Genomic DNA, 25,019 nt, shown 5'->3' with positions numbered 1-25,019 from the left:
AACTGTATGAAAACACTGGTAACATCTGAGTAAGAGCCACAGTCTACTTAACTTTGATGTGCAATATTCAATAAATGCACGACTGTAATTTTTGATGTGTGTGCGATTCCTAGTTTTGATAATGTGCTACTGTTATGAAAGATGTCAGCACTGTGGACTGTGATAGTCATGAGTACAGAAGACAGACACATCTGTGCTATGCTGAAATCATGTGAGTCTACATTTACAAGACAAAAATAAAAATAAAAATAAAAAATTCTTCCTAGCAATACCATCTAACATCTGTACAATTTACAATTTATTTTCTATATTTTCTCTCTTCTAATGTGTAAGCTCCATATGGACAAGGAAGTGTCATTTGATTTTGTTCAGTGCTGTATCCACATTAGAGTATAATTCTAGGCACACAGTAAGCTCTCTGTGAATAGATATTGACTCAATTTATGATTAATGAATATATTTTACATTAAAAATCATCTTAACATTGTGATTAATAACATGACCTTTGATTTTGATCCCTGCTCTTCTATTTTCTAGTAAATCTTCATCAAATCTCTTGGAACTTTGTATTCAATTTTCTCCTTCAAAAAATTAATAATGCTTAAAAGGTTAAATTGAAAACACACACACACACACACACAATAATACAGATAGAGGAATGTTATTTGAGATAATATGCTTAGAAATAATTAGAGGAATATGCTTCTATAACCTTACAAAACTAAAATCATTTGGCTTATAGTTTATGAGAAATGTGGACATAGTTTTAAGTGCAGGATGATCATCACAACATTGTTTATGTAGTGGGAAAATGGAAAATAAGGTAAATGTCTAATAATTAAAAAGGGTTATGATTTTAGCATATTATAGAGTACCTCGCAGCATTTTTTACTGAAAATAAAGACTTCATTCTATTTTAGGAATGATTATCTATTATGCACAGATCTAAACCACAATAACTCAATCATAGGCAGATTTTAAATTTCAGTTCTTTATCAATATCATCACTACCAACATCATTATTTAGAAAGTGTCTCAGGACGCCTGAGTGGCTCAGTTGGTTGAGCGTCTGATAGCTCAAGTCATGATCTCATTGTTCGTGGGTTCGAGACCCGTGTTAGGCTCTGTGCTGAATGCTTGCTCAGAGCCTGGAGACTATTTCACAATCTGTGTCTCCTTGTCTCTCTACCCCTCCCCAGTTCATGCTCTGTCTCACCCTGTCTCTCAAAAATAAATTTTAAATGTAAAAAAAAATTTAAAAAGAGTCTCTTTTCACACTACCTTTTGCAACATGACTGTATTTTGCAACATGCCTATATTCTGCATTACATCAATAAATACAAAAATAATTTCATTTGTCATTTATAAGGGAGATTAACTAAGCATGCATCCCACTATTCTGGTCTCCTGTAATTATTAAATCTATAAAGAAAGATAATGTAAGTGATTAATAAAATACTCCCCTCCCAGAATGTGTTATTATACATGATAGCCATACATACAAAGTAAAAGCCAATTGCTAAATAAAAAATAAGGGCACCTGGGTGGCTCAGTCAATTAAGTGTCAGACTTTGGCATCAAGTCATGATTTCACCACTTGTGAGTTCAGGTTCCATGTCGGACTCTGTGCGGACAGCTCAGCACAGAGCCTAGAGCCTGTTCAGATTCTGTGTCTCCCTGTCTCTCTGCTCCTCCCCCACTCATGCTCTCTCTCCCTCAAAAGTAAATAAACATTAAGAAAATGATTTTAAATAAATGAATCAATATCCGTTCCTCAATTCCATATGTAGGAAATAAGCAATGATGACAAAGTGATATCCTTATAGTGAAATTATTAATGTTTTTGCATTTGAAATATCACAGGCATTTTTCTATTCAGAAAGAAAAAGTGATTAAATCAAGTCAATCAGCCACTATTCATAAATTTGAGTGCAAAATTATATGTGATATAACAAGTTTAAGGTGAAAAATTATATGTGAAGAACTTCAATTATTTAATTAATCTCTTTTAAAAAGATCAAATTACAGATGAATACCACTGGCTTTTCATCATCTATGTAAAGTATCTTTTATTTTGAGACAGGGTGTTGAAAAGTTGTTAAAAAGAAGAAGCAGGGGGAAGAAAAGCACCAGCAGCAAGGAATGCAACCTCTCTCCCTGAGAGATGAAGATTTGTATCCTTCCTCCCAGAGCCATGCATTTATTCAAGCAAAAAATGGCAGTAGTATTCACTGCATAGTACTTGATGTTGGAGATGCCACACGGATTAAACTCCAGTTAGAGCTTTATTGAAGGCTTATTTGAAGTCTCAAAAGCACAAGGGGAGAAAATGTGTATAAATTTAAATTAAATATAATTAAGTTCCCCTGGGTGGATTAGTCAGTTAAAATTCTGACTCTTGATTTTGGCTCAGGTCAGGATCTCATGGTTTGTGGGATCAAGCCCCGTGCTGGGCTCTGCACTGACAGCGTTGAGCCTGCTTGGGTTTCTCTTTCTCTCTCTCTCTCTCTCTCTCTGTCCCTTCCCAAATCTCTATCAAAATAAACAAACATTAAAAATAAACATAAATATAAGTAAGTAAAACTAAGTAGGATTATGCAATACTTAATTATATATTGGGTACACTGAATTAGTTCTTATATATAAACACACATTTTGCTCTTGAAAATCAAGTCTCAATTTTCTGACAATAAGCCTTGGTCATTTTCTGGCTGAGGTATTTCAAAAATGCATGGCGTCATACTCTAATTGTATTTTCTATTCCCTCTTAATTGTGAAATGCTAAGGTCCTCTCATTTGGCTAATTAAGAGGCCCCCTACACCACACACTATCTTTGAGCTGCTTAATTTACCAACTCACAATCTTTAACTGTTTTTACTTGTTAAATAGGCAACATAAAAGCAATGAGAAGTTAATTAGTGTAAACTCCAATTAGGAATCATAATATCGCCGTCTCCTGGTATAATCAGAAAACAGTACTTGCAGATTTCTATGCATGCATATTGTTTTTTTCTATTTCTAGTAGATTCAGTGTTATTACTGTTTTTAAAAATTTTTTAACATTTATTTTTGAGAGACAGAATGCAAGCAGGGGAGGGGCAGAGAGAGAGAAGCAGGCTCCAAACTATGAGCTGTCAGCACAGAGCCCAACACAGGGCTCAAACACACATACTGCGAGATCATGACCTGAGCCAAAGTCAAATGCTTAACCCACTGAGCCACCCAGGTGCCCCCACTATTATTACTGTTTTATGAAACATTATCTTCTATTTGATCCTTTTCAAGATAGATAAGACTACATAAAGCAAATCTAATTTTGGTTAAAGTGTGTACCAAAAAAATCAGAGACTGTACAATCAGCAAAATTTCAAACATGATATATCAAAGGGACACATTTATCCTTCTTTTTTATGTTTATGGTATACTGTATTTTAGAGGGAAATCTATTATTTTTCTTGGATTAGTGATAGATACTGGAATCGATCTATCTCAAAACAGTTTACCTATCCACCTTTTAAAAAGATTTAAAATTTCTTTGCACAATGCTTAGAATAGAGTTATGCATCCACTTTTTTAAAGTTTATTTATTTTGAGAGAGAGAGAGAGAGATCGAAAGCACACATGTGCAGGAGATGGGCAGAGAGAGAGAGAGGGAGAAAGAGAATACTAAGCAGGCTCTGCACTGTGTGTGTACAACCTGATGCAGGGCTGTCTCTACTTCACAAACTGTGAGATCATGACCTGAAACAAAATCAAGAGTGGCCACTCAACCCACTGAACCACCCATCTATACACCTTTTAAAAATTTCTGAAGACAGTATGTGTGTGCTCTCTCCCACAATGGCCCTAGTATTATCAAACAAGCAATTGTTCAACCTTCTTTTTTTTTTTTTTTAATATTTTTATTTATTTCTAGGGGAGAGAGAGAGAGAGAGACAGCGTGAGCAGGGGAGGGTCAGAGAGAGAGGGAGATACAGACTCTGAAATAGGCTCCAGGCTCTGAGCTGGCAGTCAGCACAGAGCCCGACGCAGGGCCCGACCCCACAAACTGCGAGATCATGACCTAAGCGAAAGTCGGACGCTTAACCGACTAAGCCACCCAGGCGCCCCTGTTCAAACTTCTTCATGCTGATCCCGAATCTGCCCCTCCTGAGGCCATCTGATATCACTAGGGAATACATTAAGGAATACATATAATTTCTACTCTCTGTGACAACCCTTCAACACTCACGGTATCTCTTATTCTCTCCATATTTTGCCAAGTTTTCTCTTTCCATAGCTAAATTTCTAATTCCTACATTATAGTTGCTAAATCTTTGAGAATTATGATTGTCTCACTGTATACAGTCTTCAGTTTGGCACATTTCAGGTATCTTTTTATTTTATTTTATTTATTTATTTTTTCTAGGAGAGAGAGAGAGACAGCGTGAGCAGGGGAGGGTCAGACAGAGAGGGAGTCACAGACTGAAACAGGCTCCAGGCTCTGAGCTGGCAGTCAGCACAGAGCCCGACGCCGGGCTCGAATCCATGAACCGCGAGATCATGACCTAAGAGAAAGTCGGACGCTCAACCGACTAAGCCACCCAGGCACCCCTTTTCAGGTATCTTTTAATTGGCATTTAGAACACTAGACTATTTACCTCCTGTGTTACAGGGCAGCACCAAGCAACAGAAATATAATGCAACCACATATGAAAAGCTTCATTTTTGTAGCCATATTAATAAAAAATAAAGAGAACTAAGTGAAATCAACATAGTAATATGTTTTATTTAACCCAATGTATTGAAAATAGTAATTCAGTCTGTCAAGAATATGACATTTTATTAATGTTTTACATCTTTCCTTTTTTTCCCCCCATGCCTTCAAAATCTGGTGTATTTTTTACTTACGGGATACCTCAACGTGGACTAAGCACATTTCAAGTGATCAATAGGTACATGTTCAGGGGCTAGAGTATCAAACAGCACAGTTTTAGATAGTTTATTTTATTAAGTTAGCCTAAAATTATATCACTGTTTCTAAAGATCATGTGACAATCTACATTCATACTGCTTACAGTGAATGAAAACATCTAAATGGGCATACCAGCTACTATCCTTCATCCGATATTTAAAGAACTATACTTTTATTGTAAAACCCATGCTAAAGTTCACTCTAACCACTGGTAAGTGTGTGTTGATGTGGGCCAGCATTTCCACTTCCAGATTATCTGTCATCTTGACCCTGCAGTTTGCTAAATCGGCTTTCCATTTTGGCTTGCTCATTCTAAATGTTGATAAGTATTCCTTTATTTATTTAAAACTGGTTTACCACAATGAATTAGTTAACTAGTTTTACCAAAATAAGTAGTTAACTAGACTTTTTGTGATGATCGTTTTGCAATATATACAAATATTGAATCATCATGTTATATAACCTGAAACTAATATAGCTGACCCTTGAACAATGTGGGGGTTGGAGGTTGTCCACCCCAACAAGGGGGTAGAAATCCCCCAAAACGTTTGGATCCCTAAAAGCTTAAATAATAGACTGTGGTTGACTTGAAGACTTAGCAATAACAGAAACAGGCAATTAACACATACATTGTATTTTATACATATTGTATACTACATTTTTACCATAACGTAAGTTACAGTAAAGAAAACGTCATCAAGAAAATCAAAAGGCTCAGTTGGTTAAGTGTCTGACTTCAGCTCAGGTCATCATCTTACAGTGTGTGCGTTCGAGCTCCACATCGGGCTCCATGCTATCAGCACAGAGCCTGGAGCCAGCTTTGGATCCTTTGTCTCCCTCTCCCCCTTTCCCTTCCCCACTTGCACTATCTCTCTCTCTCTCTCCCTCTCTCAAAAATAAACATCAAAATAAAAAGAAAATCAAAAGAAAAAGAAAATACATTTACAGTGCTATACATATATTTATTGAAAAAAACCCACGTATAGGCAAGCCAGGAGGGCTGGGCCAAGGATGATGTCAGCTGGTGGGGGAGGGGAGGGTGCTGGCCCAGGAATAGTGATGTGACACAGCCTCATGGCCTAGGCTCAGCAGTGGCCACCGCAAGGGCAAGAGGGTAGGCAGAAGAGGCCCATGGGTGGCAGCCGCAGTCTGGGGGCTCTGTACAACTACCCAATCTGCCTGGAGGTGTACCACTAGTTGGTACCTATCAGCAGCTGGGGCCACAAAGTGCCTAAACTGTAGGAGGCCAATGGGCTAAGGTGCCACGAGGGAGAAGAGTCTGAGCTACACCTGGAGTAGCCTGAGGCCAGGGATCCCAGGGCAGAGGACCTGGGAGGAGGGGGTAGGGGGGCACCAGGCTCCCTGAGCAGGACGATCCCTGCCCTTTGGATGCTATTCCTCCCCTTTGGCTCAGCCTCCTGCCCACCAGCCCCAGGAACTCCACCTGACCACCTCATCATCACACAGGGTGACCTGTGGCCCTGCCCCAGGTGACATCTGACAGCAATCAGATAAGAGGCCTCAAGTGGAAACTGCACCTCCAAGCCCTTCTGGAATTCTCTCCCCAAAGAGTTTATAACAATCATAAACTCTCATTTTATACTACTAAGTTTTTGAGTTAATTATGCAGCATTGGGTCACCAGAACATGATCTCAACACTTAGTAGGACAGTGTTTTGCTAATACAGTATTTCTCAATGTAGTCTAATGCTTTTCTCTATAATTGGAAAAAGTGCACTGACGTATGACAGAAACAAGAATTAAAGGAGATAAATCAATATATTAACACTGGTTTCCTCTAAAAGAGGGAAACATGGGCACTATAATCTTTGTTTATATTTTTCAGAATTTTCAGATTCTCTATAATAAACATACTATTTCAAAAACAAAAGACAATAAATGCTATGCATCTGAATTAGTGATAAACTAATAAATATATTAGTAGGTACTGCAAAAAGGAAAAAACTGTAACTACTGTTTTCTCAGGATGAGATTCCTCCTTCCTTCCTTCCTTCCTTCCTTCCTTCCTTCCTTCCTTCCTCCCTCCCTCCCTCCCTCCCTTCTTTCCTTCCTCATTCCCTCCCCCATTCTCCTCTCCCCTCCTCTCCTTTCTCCCTTCTAGGACTCTTCTCCTTTAAACAACAACAACAACACAAAATCCAAAATTGACATTAATATATGTTTCACACCTTATAAGCTCTCTTTAGTAAGGACAAGTTTAACTAGGGAGACATTTTAGTAGCAGCAGCTACAGCAGAACATGGAAGTTGCATTCTATGGACTCTGGAGGCAGGAGGCTCTCAGGGTCAACTTCAAGTCCCATATATTTGAATAGAGTCACTTTCATAGGCTGAAATTTCCCTGAGTTTATTATTAATAGGATTATGTGAAATATTTGTGTGCCCCAAGTGTATGCAGCTTAATAGTTTAGACAATCCCATGACCAGATCACGCACTTCCACAGACTTCTTAAATATGTGTCTGTAATTGTAAAGCACTGAAGTATTAAGACTCAGAATTTAATTAGATAAGTCACTAGAGAGGAGTTACTTTTTCGGGCAGTAGTGCATCCAGGATTCATTTTACAGTGATTACTTCTTAGTGAAAATAGATATTTATCATAAAGTGGGTCTTGTCTACAAAGTTACAAACTAGTAGGAACATAAACAGAAATAAATGCATCCAATGCTAGAGGAGAATATTACGGTCCTTTTTCTGAGTATCAGTATGTCACTTTCTTAGTATGACACTAACACAACAACTGTATCCCATTTATAATTTATGTGCTCCTCCTATTATATGCAATTAAAAGATTCACTCAGTTTTTACTTTTCTATTCAGAAAGAGCTTATTCTAATGAAGATTTATGTCCCATCATGCATAAAGGACAGTTCTAATTATGCAAAAGTAACAGTAAATTTAATTAAAGTTTCTGACCTCAAACATAAGACACAATGAGAGAGGGAGTTATTGTAAAATAAGCGGTTAATTTAACTATTAATGAGTCCATTTAATGTGTGTTTTTAATCCAAACAATAAGAAAGCTACAAATGTAAAGAAGTTTATAAATACGTGTTTCTAGTTGTCTTAAAAAATGTGTATATAAAAACGCTACTGATATCTCAAGGATGGCTTACAAATACAATTGTTAAATTATAATTTTTTAATATTTTTATTTTTTTTTTATTTCTAGGAGAGAGAGAGAGAGACAGCGTGAGCAGGGGAGGGTCAGAGAGAGAGGGAGTCACAGACTGAAACAGGCTCCAGGCTCTGAGCTGGCAGTCAGCACAGAGCCCGACGCAGGGCTCGAATCCATGAACCGCGAGATCATGACCTAAGCGAAAGTCGGACGCTTAACCGACTAAGCCACCCAGGCGCCCCAAATTATAATTTTTTAATGTTTATTTATTTTTGAAAGAGAGACAGAGTGTTGATTGGGGGAAGGGCTGAGAGAGAGAGAAAGAGAGGGAGAGAGAGAGAGGGAGGCTTTGAGCTGTCAGCACAGAGCCCGATGCAGGGCTCAAACACAGAGACCAGGAGATGATGACCTGAGCAGAAGTCAGATGCTCAACTGCCTGAGCCACCTAGGTGCCCCATACAATCGTTAAATAATTTAAATGAATCAATAGTTTCAAGCATATTGTAAAAATATACAAAATAAACTGGATTTGGGGGTGCCTGGGTGGTATAGTAGGTTGAGTGTCTGACTTTGGCTCAGAACATGATTTGATCTCAGGGTTTGTGGGTTAGAGTCCTACGATGCACTTTGCATTGACAGTGTGGATACGGATTCAGATATTCTGTCTCCCTCTCCTTCTGCCCTTTCCCCCGAAAAACAAACATTAAAAAATTAAAATGATGTATTTAAATGGTTAAATTTAAACTCTTCATGACTTATGCCTCAAATAACAAAAAGTAATGTTGCCTAATACAAGAAATGCTAAAGACATTTTTGAACTGCAAATACTCTAATCATTAAGATTTCTTAATCATATCTAGATTTCATTTTTTTACAATTTTCAAATTTCTGGCATTAAAATTCATTCCACAGTGATTTAGTTGGCAAAAAACAAAAAAACAAAAACAAAACAAAACCAAAAAAAAACAAAACAAAAACCTAAGAAGCAGATACAAAATTGAAATGTAAACCACAAGGCTGGAAAAGCACAATAAATCCTGTATGAACATTGCAAATAAAAGTACCATTTGTCTTGCAATTACTTAATTATAATACAGTTGATATGATTTCATATGAATGAGAAAATAATTATGCCAGAGTACAGAGTAAAGCTATGAAGATACAGAAGTTCTTTTTCAAAATGGCAGTGTGATCAAAAGACTAGGGCCTCTGGACCTAGAGAGATGGGAGAGTGTCCTGGGTCTAACATGGTGACGTGGGGCCCATAAGTTAGTTAGATTTCCAAGTCTCCAATCTCTGTAAAAAATGATGTCACTGGCCAACAATCAAGGACTTCGGGAGGTTTAAACTGATATGCAGCTTTCCCATATGATAGGCACAATTTGAGTGTTCAACAAAATTTGTCCCCTCTCCTGTGATCTCTTTTTAAACTAGTTGTAAAAGAAGTAACATAGTAATAGATAGAAAAATTAGTAACCAGAGAAATGAGCCAGTACAAAAATCAAAAGTCCACCATAGATAGATGATAGATAGATGATAGATAGATAGATAGATAGATAGATAGATAGATAGATGGAGGCAAATTATTCAATATAGTAAATTTGAGAAGTATTCATATTTTCTTTCATTTTATTACAGCAATGGGAAAACTGAGGCTTAGGACATGTTTGGTCTCCATGAGTCAGGTAACATTCCTCAACTGTGCTGTGTGGCCTCTGAATAATACATCAAAAATATTCTTTTGTGGTCTTCCCAAGTGACTATTTTCAATGTTCATTTATATAAAAGATAGGTATTTACCATTAATATGATTTTTTAGGAAGATTGGTTTTAATCACCATCATGAACAATTGAAAATAAAATGGAATAATTATACATGCATAAAAACCTACAGAAAAGGGGGAAAAAGTACAGTGATATATTTTCATATTAGTGGACATGTTTCCAAGCTTAGAGACAAAAAAAAAAAAGCACAGCAAAGTAAAAGATGAATTTTATCACAAAATTCAAACTTTCTTTTAAGAAAAAAATATTAAGGCCAAAACATTTTTTAAACATTATGTTTAAAAAAGATAATACTAATTACTGAATTTCACAAATATGTGTTAAAAATATACCAAGATAACAAAAGATAAAGGAGTGGTGTACATAAGTACAGTATTCACAATGAAGCTAATAAAACTGTAAATGTGTACTGATAATATTAGTCAAACCAGTATCAAATATATAAGATGTATATAGCTAGGATATATGTATATGTATTTTTATATCTATATGGATATATAATATATAAATATATTTAATATATTTAATTTTGTGTCTAAATATATAAATATACTCAAAGAACTATAGCCAAGGAGCCATGCCTGAAGAGAATTCTCAAGATCTGGACCTGATCTAACAAAAAGGCTGAACTTCAATGGCTGAAAATTTGGAGGGCTTTGAAAGAGTGAATATACTTTGCATGTAAAACAAACAAACAAACAAACAAATGAAATGAAATGAAATGAAATGAAATGAAATGAAATGAAATAAAGGACTAAGTTAGCCAGCTGTTAAGATGCTCCCCCAAACCCTCATTTCTTAATGGTCTCCAACACTGAATTAGAGCTGACCTTTGTGACCAAAAAAAAGAAAAAAGAAAAAGAAAAAGAGCAAGAAAGCAAGAAAAGAAAAAGTACACCTTCAGATCACGTGGCTTTTACACTTGCAGGCTCACCACAGAACTATAGATATATACAGGCATATTTTAAAATGTTGATGCCTGAGGCCTGGCTTCTACTCAGCCTGAATCTAGGTGCTAAGATCTTCTCATTGGGGATGTTGACACATATTTGGATATCTTTAACTACGGAGAATGTTTTAAAAATATAGTAGGCTATTTGGACAAGCACAGAGATTTGAGAGACAACCAGGAGGTCAGGCAGGGTTGAACAACAAGGTGCATCTCTTACACAAGGCCACTTATTTAAGACTGGGCGAAGCTATTGTTTCATATATAGATACCAACACAGAGTCAAACAAAAAAGAAGAAACAGAGGAGTATGTTCCAAATGAAAGAACAAGATAAACTACATCCATGTGCAAGCACGCGCACACACACATGACCTAAGTAATACAGAGCTAAGTAATTTACCTCACAGAGAGATCAAAGTAATGGTCCTAAAGAGCTCACCAAACCTAGAAGTAAAATGGATGAATTCAATGAGAACGACAACAGAGACGGATAATAGGAGAAAGTACTGAAGAGAAGTTACAGAGCTGAAGAATACGATAACTGAACTGAAAAATACACTAGAGGGGTTCAACGGGTATATTCACATATGTACATACATATGTATATGAATATTATTCAGCCATAAAAATAATTAAATCTTTTCATTTGTAACAACATGGATGGAACTTTAGGGCATTATTCTAAGTGGAATAAGACAAAGAAAGATAAATATCTTTATATTATATCTTTATGCAGAATATTTAAAATATTTAATTACAAAAACTAAGCTTGTAGATACAGAGAATATATTGGAGTTGCTAGAGATGGGACTGGGAAGTAGAAGAAATGGGTGAACTCTTTTTATTTCTATTTTTGTTGTTTAAATAAATCACATTTTTAAAAAATTCTGTGAAAGTAACAGGTGACTTTTTAAAATGTTTATTTAATTCTTTTTCAGAGAGAGTGAACATGTGAGTGGGATAGGGGCAGAGAAAGAGGGTGAGAGAGAATCCTTAGCAGGTTCTGTGCTGCCAGAGCAGGGCCAGACACAGGGCTTGAGCTTATGAACCGTGACATCATGACCTGAGCTGAAATCAAGATTTGACCACTTAACTGACTCAACCACCCAGGCACTCCCACAGTAACAGGTAAGTTCTAAGAAAGGACTATATAAGGCATGTAAGTTCCTGTCTTTATCTTTAGTATCATTCATTCTGGAGATATCCAAGTACCATGTTATTAGGACATTCAAGCAGCATTCTAGAAAGATCCCTTGGGAGAAACCTGAAGCCTCATGCCAAGAGTTAGCACCAATTTACATAAATCCATGTGACTGATATACCTTGGAAATGTAGTCTTCAACCTCAGTTAAGCTGTCGGATGCCTGCAGCGCCAGCTCAGGGTTGACTGTAACCTCACTTGAAATGCTGAGTTAGAACCATCGAGCCAAGCCAATCCCAAACTCCCATTACACAGAAATTGAGTACAATAAATGCTTTTTTAAAAAAGTCATTAGTTTTGGGGTAATTTACTCAACAGTTATATAACACTAATACCCAGTGTGTATTTCACACATATATTTATGTGTGAAAGAGAGAGATAATGTCTATATGTATTTGATTAGTAGATAATCAAGTTACTAATTACCTTTTCTTTGAAATACAGTTTTAAGTTGGTAAAGATGGTAATGTAACATGCTGTACATTGCGTAATGCCAGTATAAAGCAAGGTAACCATTCTGGAAAGCATCGTTTCCATATATAGCAAGAGCCTAAAAATGTGTTATACTAGGAACCCTATCTCACACAATATATAAAAATTAATTCAAAATGAATCAACAACCTAAATATAAGAACTAGAAGTATAAAAATTTCAGAAAAAAAATCATAGGGATAAAACTTTATGACCTTCAGTTTTGCAGTGAATTCCTAAATACGACATCAAGAGCATGTATGTAGATAAATTAAACTCCATCAGAATTTTCCAAATTTACACATCAAAGAACATTATCAAGAAAGGAAAAAGATAATCTATGGAGTAGGAATAATATTTTCAAGTCACGTATCATGTTAAGTGTCTACTATCCAGAATATATAAAAGCTCTTAAACACAACTACAAAAAGAATAAAGAAATAGGCAAAGGAATTCAACAGTCACTTCTCCAAAGAAGAATAACAAAGACCAACAAGAATATGAAAATACATTGTTCAACATCATTAGTCATTAGGGAGGTGTACACCAAAACCGTAATGAGATACCAGATCATACACACAGGATAGTTTATAATAAGACATGGATAATGGGGCACCTGCATGGCTTAGTCAAGTGTCCAACTTTGGTTCAGGTCATGATCTCACGGTTTGTGAGTTGGAGCTCCATGTCAGGCTGTGTGCTGACAGCTCGGAGCCTGGAGCCTGCTTGGATTCTGTACCTCCCTCACTCTCTGCCCCTCCCCTTCTCTATCTCTCTCTTTCTCTCTCTCTACCTCTCTCTCAAGTGAATAAACATTAAACTAAATAAAAAAAGAAGTCTGATGGAAAATAGCAACTATTTAGTGAGGATACAAAGAAATTAGGACTCCTACATTGTTAGTGGGAATATAAAAGGATACAGCCACTTTGGAAAGCAGATTTATGGTTCCTCAAAAAGTAAACACAGAATTAGCATATTACCAAGCACTTCCACACCTCAATTTCTACTCCGAAAATTGAACAAAGGCACTCAGGAAATCCCTGTGTACAAATGTTCACAGCAGCACTATTCCAAAAGGTGTGAATAACACAAATATTTCTTAAAGGATAAATAAACTGTGATATATACATACAAAAAGTTACTCTTTAACCATAAAAAATGAAGTGCTGATACATACTACAATGTGGATACACCTTAAAACATTATATTAAGTGAAAAAAGCCAGACAAAAAGGTTGCGGGCCATATGATTCCATTCATGTTACATATCCAAATGGGTAAATCCATAGAAACATAAATCATATTTGTGGTTACCAAAAAGTATGACAGGGGACATGGGGGCTTATTGATTAATAGGTACGGAGGTTCCTTTTTGGGTGATGAAAATGTTTTGGAACTACACGGAGGTGGTAACTGCACAGCATTGTAAATGTACTCTATGCCACCGAACTGAACACTTTAAAACAGCTTATTTTGTGTTGACTATTGTGAATTTCAATTCAATTAAACAATGTTACTTTCGGGGCACCTGGGTAGCTCAGTCAATTAGGTGCCCAACTTTAGCCTGCCTAAAACAATGTTTAATATATGATATTTGCTGTTTACCTACTTTTACACATGAAGGGGATAAAGGGAATGAATAAATCACACCAAAAGAAGTTTAGTGGATGCATTTAGGTGGATGGATTTTGTATGGCTGTTTTTTCCCCAACTTTGTTAATGGGCATTAAACTCATGTGCATGCACACACAAACACATACACACACAGAGAGTAATCATGGCATTTAATGACTCTAAAGCCATCAAAGATCCCAAATGGCTATCTCAGTATAAACTGTAAGGAATAAAATGGAATTCAAGCTCTTCTATAATTTGGTCTCCACTAAGTATAGAGATTTGTTTTCTTCTGTTATTTTCCAGTAAGCTAGGTAGTCTAAACTGACTGCTATCTCACCAACATGTAATGCTCCTTCCACAAAGCCCTATGTTATTGGCCATGTGAGATGCTTTTCTATTCATCTTTACCTGTTTCCTCTTCAAATCCCATCAAATGCTTCCCTTCCCAACATGATTATCTTGGATGGAAATTTTCTCTATTCTTCAATATTAGAAATCCTACAATATCTCACACAATGCTGTATACAGTGGATATCAGTGCTGGTGTCATATTACCTCTATCTGACTGTATGTTTCTTGAAGTAGATGATTCAATCTTGTGTGGACATGCAGACACACACATCATGCATTATGTCTAGTTTAGTAGTGTGCACTGATATGTGATGAATACATAAACTGAAAAAAAATGAAAGAAATGGTGTAAGATTGTGAAATTTGATTTATTTTTTATTTATTAAAATAATAGTCTCCTCTCACTTCCAGAGATGGATGTGTCATAAAGTGTTTTTATTCTTCCTGAAGTTAAGCAAAAATAAGAGAGAGAAAGCGGGGAGAGAACATTAAGATTGGCCCATAGGTGTATGCTTTGGTGTTCGTTTTATTTTCTTATAAACTTGATGTATTTTGTTGAAATATCCCAAGTTGTCCTACTTTTATACATCATATTCTAGAGCAGCAGAAAATTAGACATTCCCAACATTCATGTATGAATGATTCAGTTTCTCTGCATGCTTGCTATGGTTTGGTATAGACACTAATTTTTTTTTCTTTTTAGCCACTCTGATAGGTAAGCTATATTTTTGTTTTAATTTGTATTTGCTTCATGGCTAATGATGTTGAACATATTTTCACATATGCCATAAGTATGTCCTCCCAAGGAAAAGTCTCTTCATGTATTTGCCCATTTTCTGTTTATATAGTTGTTCTGTTTTTTGTAACTTTGAGTTTTGAAAGTTTTTCTATGTATTCTAGATACTAGTCCTTGTTCAGTATGGCAGTAGCGAATATTTCCTACCAGCTTGTAGGGTGGATTTTCACCCTCATAACAAAGTCTTTTACAGACCAAGAGTTTTTCTTGTATACACTGTGATGCTGGAGTATGATTTGAGAACTCTTTTCCTAGCCCTACATAGCAAAGATCTTCTGCTATGTTTGTGTTTTCCTAAGTTGTATAAATTTGCATTTCACACTTAAATCCATAATTCATTCTGAGTTTTGATATACTGAGGCCTAGATCAGTGTATTTTTGCTTCTGTGTTTGTTTTGCCTAAGGATGCCCAACAGCTCCAGCAACACTTGATGAAAAAACTATTTTCTTCCACTGAATTACTTTTGTACTTCTGTCAAATTTATACAGATCCGTCTCCCAGTTCTCTAACCTATTTCTTTGATGGTTGTGTCTACCCTTCTGCTCATTCCACATAGTCTTGATTATTGTAGCTACTCAAACCTGATTTGTTTTTAAATTCATTATCAGTTTAATACAGATTTACATGAAGTTAAATTTTTTTAGATAATGAGTATTATTTAAAAACAGTTTGGAACATTGTAATATTTTGTTTATTAAACACGTGTTTTTCTTGGTAGCACATGTGTTTTTCAAAATCTCAATGAATAGAGTGAACAGGACAAAAATAAAGAGGTCAAGATTTATAATGGGGAAAAGAGATCTTTAATCATGATCTCCCGTCTTCTGCATTGTAAATTATTTTAAATGAAAACATATAAACTTGTCCAAAAACAGAGCAAATATATTTCCAAAGACTAATAGAATAAAATCATTACTTAGAAGGTCTTTGGAATTGTGAAATTTCATGTGCTCAAAGAACTTCAATGCCCTATATGAGGACTTCTGCCTTAAGTCTATAAATTTTTATTGTCTTAAAGCACATAAATATTTCTTGAATGATTTCCAATCATTTATTTTCTACAGAAGCTAATCTGCTGAATTGCCTTTCAACATTTACTTTGCTTCTTAACAGTGCAAATTATATCTAAATACAAAATACTCAACAACCATACATATTGTCCTAATTGTGTGCTGTAGAGCTGACACAGAATAATGAAATGCTAATTGCAATTAGAACATTTTATTTGTTCAGAATTGATTCCTAGGTTTGACCGGTTTTCAGAATTTTCTACAACCACAGGCTTATGCTCAAATACCACAAAAGATTTCATTGACCACAACCAGAATCAATATTTCCACCAGTCCCTTCCCATTAGACACACTGCAGCTGAAGACACACAGCCATCAGGAATCTCCTTAATCTATACATACATGCAGCACTCGCATATATAATAAGGCTATCTTGAAAATGGCAAAAGGATTACTTTGCCTGATTTGCTCAACACCTACCCTCTAAAAGAGACAGACTAGGAAGCACGTACACCTAGTAGACTGCCCCAGGTATTAGCTAGCCAGGTATGGAAGACAGGACACTTTCTCCAAACCTCTCTTGTGCAATATTGGTTATCAGTATCCTCCTACAACCATTGGAAATGCTGAGTTGTTTCTACAGGAGTAAATGACCAAATAAAACTATGACTTGTTACCTGAATGAATCACAAGGAAAAGTTTTTTCAAAGAAGATCATTCCTTTACCTGTTTGACATCATATGCCAGAAGAACATATTTTAAATCTGGTGAAACAGAATGTTTTGAGGCTTTGAAGTTTACCTAGAAGTTAAAAAAACAAAACAAAACAGTTATAAATGCAGTAAAAAGCTTAATAACAGAGACATCAATATGTNAGATCATTCCTTTACCTGTTTGACATCATATGCCAGAAGAACATATTTTAAATCTGGTGAAACAGAATGTTTTGAGGCTTTGAAGTTTACCTAGAAGTTAAAAAAACAAAACAAAACAGTTATAAATGCAGTAAAATCTTAATAACAGAGACATCAATATGCATTTGGATATGTAGATATTGACTAAGATTTCATTTTTTTTCTTAAATAGTTTATTGTCAAGTTGGTTTCCATATAACACCCAGTGCTCATCCCATCAAGCGCCCTCCCGCATGCACATCACCCCACATCCACTCTCCCCCACCCCCATCAGCCCTCAGTTTGTTCTCAGCATTCAAGAGTCTCTCATGGTTTGCCTCCCTTCCTCTCCCCAACTGTTTTTTCCCCTTCTCCTCCCTCTTGGTACTCCGTTAAAAAAGATTTCAATTCTCACCACAACACTGTGGAAGAGGCATTTTCATTCCTAGTAAAAATATGCATGCATGTATGTATTTATTCAGATGGATATAAAAACTTGGAGAGGCCATATTATACACATTTCATTAGGAAGAAATTTGCTAGCGTATCTTTTTTACATATATCACATAAAGACTATGTTAATATTTTCATAAGAAAAAAACAAAAATTCACTGAACTTTTTAAGTAACTAAAATGCTTTTATATTTGCAAGTTGGATTGGAAGGAAGGAAAAAAGGAAGGAAGGATGGAAGGAAGGAAGGAAGGAAGGAACGAAGGAACGAACGAACGAACGAACGAACGAACGAACGAACGGATGGAGGAAGGAAGCGTACCATGTTATGGTGTAATAATTTTCTGTCTCTACTTTTGTTTTCTTATAGGTTTCATACTTGTATTTAAAAGAAGATACTTATCTTAAAGACAGAGTCTCTTTAGAGAATACTCCCAAAGTAAAATTAATTAAAACACAAATACTGATTATACTTGATTATAACTACACTGTACCTGATTGATTTTGAGCCTTTAATTCTATCACTGAATAGGCCTACTGGCAGAAAGTATTGAAAATAAAGTGAAAAAGAAATACGTTGAGACTGGAGAAATAATTTGATTTGAAATAGAGATTACATTTAATTTCAGATGCAAAGAAAATACAAACAATTTGAGTTAATGTATCAAAAGTCTGCAAAATATAAAAAATTAAAATAAACCATGCATTTTAGGCAAACAAGTTTATATAGTTTCTGCAGAGAAATACATATGTNGTGAAGGTATATATATATATATATATACACTTAGTTTTTTTTCCTGATTCTTTGCTCAGAGCTCCTAAAATACTTGTAGTTTTCTGAATAATAGGAGTGTCATTTATTATTAATAACTAATTCCTTTTGACCTTGCTTGGTTTATAGAAATGACATGACTCAGAAAGTAAGAGGTCAGGGAAGAGTGGCCAGACAGCTTCTGGATGGGGGCTGCACACTACCTGACTAGAGGATTAGAACTTTCACCCTAACTGGAGGTCAGGGTGGGTAGAGGGATGGGAGCTGTTCAGTCACATGGCCAATGATGTAATCAATCATGTCTAGGTAATGTGCTCAAAAAAAAAAAACTCTGAATGATGATATTTGGAGGTGCTTCCTTATTAGTAAGCATACTGATGCACCGGGAGGGCAGCAGCCTCCAACTCCACAGAGACAGAGACTATGCTGGGACCCTTCTGGACCTGCCCTCTTTACCTCTTCATAGGGCTCTTCATTTGTATTCTCTAAAATAAACGAGTATTCATAAATACAGCACTTTCTGTATCACCCTAGCAAATTATCAAACCTGAAGGAAGACTGTGGGAACCACCACATTTACAGCCAAGTTGGACTGACACACAGGTAGCCTAGGGACTTGCGACATGCAGGCTGTATCTGAAGTGGGGGCAGCTACTGAATCCTTAACCAGTAGGGTCTACACTAATTCTGGGTGGTTAGAATTGAATTGAATTGTGGAACACCCAGCTGGAGTTACAAAACTGTGTTTTAATAACATAGTTAATCTTTAGGCCTGATACGCAAGGGAATGGAATGGTCTGGGGGAAAAATCACTATTATACAGTGACGCTAAGATTTGGAAGTTTTGCCTCCATTCGTCTATGTTGTACAGTCCATGTATAAGATACTTCGGAGAAGATCAGAACAGTCATTGGCAGTAATTCATCTCAAGGATTTTAGTTTTCATTTCAATAATAATGGAAATGACAACAAAAATGGTAACAATAGAGCTACCATTGATCTACTATCTATTATCAGCTCTGTAAATTGCTTATAATTGTAATTCTCAATAATCTTCAACATTCCTCATGATAAATATTATGAGGTTGGAATCCTCACCCTTATTCTTCCTTTCTCTGCCATTAACTTACTATGTAGGAAAACTTGATGGAAATTTGCACGGAATTTAGAGTGGCATTGCGAAAATAAGGTCAGGTCTTTCAACGTTACAGTATCAAGAGGTGTACTGTTACACACTAAGAGAAGTTTACTATTTATTTAAAAATTCGTCAAGAAGATGAGTATATATAACAAAAGAAAACAGGAGAAATTCCTTGAATAGATCCTGCATTATCTTACCAGCAGGAGTTCCTTTCTTTATGTTTTGGAAAAGAGCTCCCTGTCTGAATTATTTAAAGAACATCTCACCTCCCTAGTCCTCACCCACTCACACGTGATGCTCCTCACAGAAATTAACTTCACACGTTCACAGGTGTGTGTGTGTGTGTGTGTGTGTGTGTGTGTGTGTGTGTGTGTGTGCTGCCGGTAACAACATTTTATAGTACTTTTTACAGCTCCTACAATTATTCAGTCTGGCACTCTATTAATTATCACTATACTGCCTCCCACTTATGCAGCACACAAACTGGGAAACTTTCCAGACACCTTTTCAGGGGTCCAAGCTGCTGAACCTTCCCTGAATTTAGAGAGTTGTGTGCAGGTCACTGATGCTACAAAGTGACTTGTTGCTGGGACACGTGTAAGAAACACATTCTTGCAGCTTAGTCACGGGACAGCAGAGGTCTCAGGCAAATCTCTGTTAGCATAAGCCATTAATGTTATCATGTGTTGCATCTGGGAGATTCATTCTTTCTAGAAGCGATGGGAGGCCCCTTGATCTACAGTGACCCTAACTACAGATAGTAATACAGTTCTGGTTCAGTCTCAACTTGATATGGCTTTAGTGTTCTGAAAGGTTTATTACTGCCAATAAACTATTAAGTTATCTATATATTTAATCACTTAATACTTATTGATATAAAAGGATGCAGAAATATTTTCTGCATATGTNCATGGTACAAAGGGCATTAAAATGCATGAACTCTGCCATCCAGGAACATTCAATTAAAGCCAAGCAAGGTTGAATAAACAGAGGAAAATAAATATGCAGATGGTTAACGAAACCAATTAAATGAGGAAAGAAAAACAATTGGTCAAGCTGAAAAAAAAACCGCATGTTTCTAGACAGCTTGGGAAGATTTTGCTGTACCTCATTTACATGTATCATTCAGTTCTACCAAAACTCATTTCGTGAACATTCACAATATGACCATCACCATAATAGAACTGAAAGTGCTACAAGGTTGAGAAACCAGGCTCACTAGAATCTTTTCCATATAATATTGGACAGGATGAGACAAGCATTCTGTTTCTTTATAGTGCATGGTAGAGTAAGAATCCCAAACCCAAATGCCTAGAAGGGCTGAGTATGGACAGGGAGAATTAAGCTGTATGGGTAAATGGAGGGCAAATGGAATAGTCAAACATCTAAAAGAGGCAGGAGTCCCTCAGATACAGAAAATCATCATATTCTAGGAAAGTTCATACAGTATTTCTAGGGTTCCAAACTTTTTCAAGCTAAGCTAGAAACCAAGATTTTAATTTACAATCTTATGATTTTTTACTATAGCCTAGTAAATAGTGCTTTTAAATATATTTATATTTTAAATATACTTATAGGCACCAATTTCTACCTGGGGGCTACCAGTTTGCTAACTTGGGGTAAAGTAATAATTGCCATAAGGATGAAGAAGGTCAAGAAGATAATGCTACAGGACTTAACAAATAGAATGGTAACTTTTTCACATATTTTGTGGTAATAAAGATAAAATTCATGATCCAGTGTTTCCCACTTAAATAAAATTATAGACTATGTTATTAGAATAACCTTAACAATATGCACAAGTAAAACAATTACTGGAGAGGTAGGGGCCAGCCCCATGGATTACTGCCATATGAGTATTGCACGCACTACTACTAACATGAATATATCAAAGCTGATCGTTGTGTTTCATGAATGGTGAAGTTTAAAGGCAAAAAAAAAAAAAGCAATAAAATCAGCTTTGAATTTAGAACAATTACTCTGGCATTTGGGTAAAAATTGACCTAGATCTGATAACATCCTAAGGTCATTAGATATGGTAAGAGGATCTCATGACAATTCAGTCAAGCAATGCCAAGAAGTTAAGGATGAACCACGAGAGGAAGGGACACATGCAAGGGAGATGGTAGATAAAAACAAAATAATTTAATGATTAGATTTGAACACTGAGAAACAACTGTACAAAATAATTTTGTTTCAAGCTTTTACCACTGGGTGAATGTTGCTGTTGTAACCTAAGTTAGGAAATAGTGAAAAACATATGTTGAGAATAGTTTGAAACATTTCACTTTTAGATGTGTTATGGTTAGAGTCCTTTTTAGAATATTCAATGGAGGGTTGTGGTGGTGCCTACATGGCTAAGTCAGGTAAGCAACCAACTCCTGATTTCAGATCAGGTCACGATCAAGCCCTGAGTGGTGCCCTGCACTGACAATGTGGAGCCTGCTTGGGAATCTCTCTTCCTCCCTTTCTACCCCTCTCTCCTTCCTCTCTCTCTCTCTCTCTCAAAATAAGTAAATACACAAACTTTAAAATATATATTTATAAGATCCAACAGGGGATATTTGAATTTTTTTATAATAAAATCCTGGAGTTTAAGAAGTATATCTAGGAGCTTCATTATTAATCATTATACAAGCATTACATGAAAGTTTGTTTGTATTCAATGTAAATCTGAATCAAATAAAAGGGACTAAATCCATCATCAAGTAAAAGGGACTATAAATACCTAAAACATAGTATTCCCTGATAATCGCTTGTATTTCTGAGGGGTTGGTTGTAATAAGTCCTTTTTCATTCAAGATTTTGTCTATTTGAGTGCTCTCTCTTTTCTTTTTGAGGAGTCTGGCTAGAGGTTTGTCAATTTTGTTTATTTTTTCAAAAACCCAAATCTTGGCTTCATTGATCTGTTCAACTGTTCTTTTTGGTTTCTATATTGTTTATTTCTGCCATGATCTTTATTATTTATCCTCTCCTACTGGATTTGGGGCACTCCAGATGCTCTCCCTCTAGTTCCTTTAGGTGCGATGTTAGATTTTGTATTTGCACTTTCTCTAATTTCTTGAAATAGGCCTGGAGTGCAATGTACTTTGCTCTTAGGACTGCCTTTGCTGCATCCCATAGATTTTGGATTGTTGTATTTTCATTTTCATTTGTTTCTATATATTTTTAAATTTCTTCTCTAATTATATGATTGGCCCATTCATTCTTTAGTACGGTGTTCTTTAACCTCCATGTTTTTGGAGGTTTTCCAGACTTCTTCCTATGATTGCTTTTAGTTTCATAGCAGTGTGATCTGAAAGTGTGCATGGCATGACCTCAGTTCTTTTATATTTATTAAGGACTGTTTTATGTCCCAGTATGTGATCTTATAGAATGTGCCATGCGCATTTGAGAAGAAAGTGAATTCCATGGCCTCAGCTAACATTATCCTCAATGGGGAAAATCTGAGAACTTTCCCCCTGAGATCAGGAACACGACAGGGATGTCCTCTGTCACCACTGTTGCTTAACATAGTGCTGGAAGTCCTAGCCTCAGCAATCAGGCAACAAAAGGAAATAAAAGGCATCAGAATAGGTAAAGAAGAAGTCAAATTTTCACTTTTTGCAAATGACATGATACTCTACATAGAAAACCTGACAGACTTCACAAGAAGCCTACTAGAACTGACCCATGAATTCAGCAATGTTGCAGGACAGAAAATCAACGTACAGAAATTGGTTGTATCTTTATATACCAATAATGAAGCAACAGAAAGAGAAATCAAGAAACTGATTCTATCCACAACTGCACAAAAAATCATAAAATACCTAAGAATAAACCTAACCAAAGATATGGGAGATCTGTATGATGAAAACTATAGAAAACATATGAAGGAAATTGAAGAAGACACAAAGAAATGGAAAAACATTCCATGCTCATGGGTCGGAAGAATAAATATTGTTAAAATGTCATTACTACTTAAGGCAATCTACACATTCAATGCAATCTCAATCAAAATTGTACCAACATTCTTCTCAAAACTAGAACAAACTATCCTAAAATTTGTATGGAACAACAAAAGATCCCGAATAGCCAAAGTAGTATCGACGAAGAAAACCAAAATGGGAGGTATCACCATCCCAGACTTTAGCCTCTACTGCAAAGCTGTAACCATCAAGACAGTATGGTATTGGCACAAAAACAGACACATAGACCAATGGAATAGAATATAGAACTCAGAATTGGACCCGCATATGGATGGCTGACTAATCTTTGACAAAGCGAGGAAGAGCATCCAACGGAAAAAAGACAGTCTCTTTAACATATGGTGCTGGGAGAACTGGATAGCAACATGCAAAAGAATGAAACTAGATCATTTTCTCACACCATACACAAACATAAACTCAAAATGGATAAAGGACCTGAATGTGAGACAGGAAACCATCAAAACCCTAGAAGAGAAAGCAGGAAAAAAACCCCTTGACCTCAAACGCAGCAATTTCTTACTTGACACATCCCCAAAGGCAAGGGAATCAAGTGCAAAAATGAACTACTGGGACCTCACCAAGATAAAAAGCTTCTGCACGGCAAAGGAAACAATCCATAAAACTAAAAGACAACTGACGGAATGGGAAAAGATAGTTGCAAATGACATATCAGATAAAGGGCTAGTATCCAATATCTATAAGGAATTCATCAATCTCCACACTTGAAAAACAAATAATCCAGTGAAGAAATGGGCAGAAGACACGAACAGACACTTCTCCAACTAGGACATCCAGATGGCCAACAGACACATGAAACGATAAGTGTCCCTCATCATCAGGAAAATACAAATCAAAACCACACTGAGATACCACCTCATGCCAGTCAGAGTGTCTAAAATGAACAAATCAGAGACTCTAGATGCTGGCAAGGATGTGGAGAAATGGGCACCCTCCTACACTTTTGGTGGGAATGTAAGCTGTTGCATCCCCTCTGGAAAACAGTATGGAGGTTTCTCAAAAAATTAGCAATAGAAACGCCCTATGACCCAGAAGTAGCACTGCTAGGAATTTACCCAAGGGATAAAGGAGTGCTGATGCATAGGGGCACATCTACCCCAATGTTANACCAACTTGACAATAAACTAAGAAAAAATAATAAATAAATAAATAAATAAATACCTAAAACAGAATGCCCTACAAGGGTTGGATCAGTAACAATGCAATTATTACAAGTATGGTTTACTATTACTTTTATTCTGTAAATGTATATATTTTCTTTGTTTTGTACTTTTGTTCATCCTGCTCCAATTGCTATAATACTTTCATAACTTTATCTGTTCCTCATTCAAATTGTATTTCTCCAAAATATTCCCGGTCCTTTTCAGCTCAAGTGATTCATCTGACCTTATATATCTATAATTATATGTGCAGTTCATCTAATCATTGATCACTGTTTCATGACTGCTCTTCTAGGTTGTTTGGGACTGTGATTTACATCTTTTATAGCCACAGTAATGC

The 25,019-nt window shown here is 36.1% G+C and overlaps 1 protein-coding gene across 1 annotated transcript in view; it reads right to left on the bottom strand.

Annotated features, from left to right (window-relative positions):
* Positions 1 to 17,049, bottom strand: part of DPP10 (dipeptidyl peptidase like 10) — a 306,345-nt gene extending 289,296 nt beyond the window's left edge. Inside the window, exon 1 of the mRNA XM_077779630.1 lies at positions 17,003 to 17,049. The gene's annotated coding sequence lies outside the window, so the exon portion shown is untranslated. The remainder of the gene's footprint in view (positions 1 to 17,002) is intronic.
* Positions 17,050 to 25,019: the final 7,970 nt, after the last annotated feature.

This window comes from Crocuta crocuta, unplaced genomic scaffold, assembly GCF_008692635.1.
Source record: "Crocuta crocuta isolate KB4526 unplaced genomic scaffold, BGI_CrCroc_1.0 scaffold18, whole genome shotgun sequence".
Lineage (NCBI taxonomy): Eukaryota > Metazoa > Chordata > Mammalia > Carnivora > Hyaenidae > Crocuta > Crocuta crocuta.
Note: the sequence above shows the minus strand (reverse complement) of the source record. Positions and strands in the feature narration are given on the sequence as shown.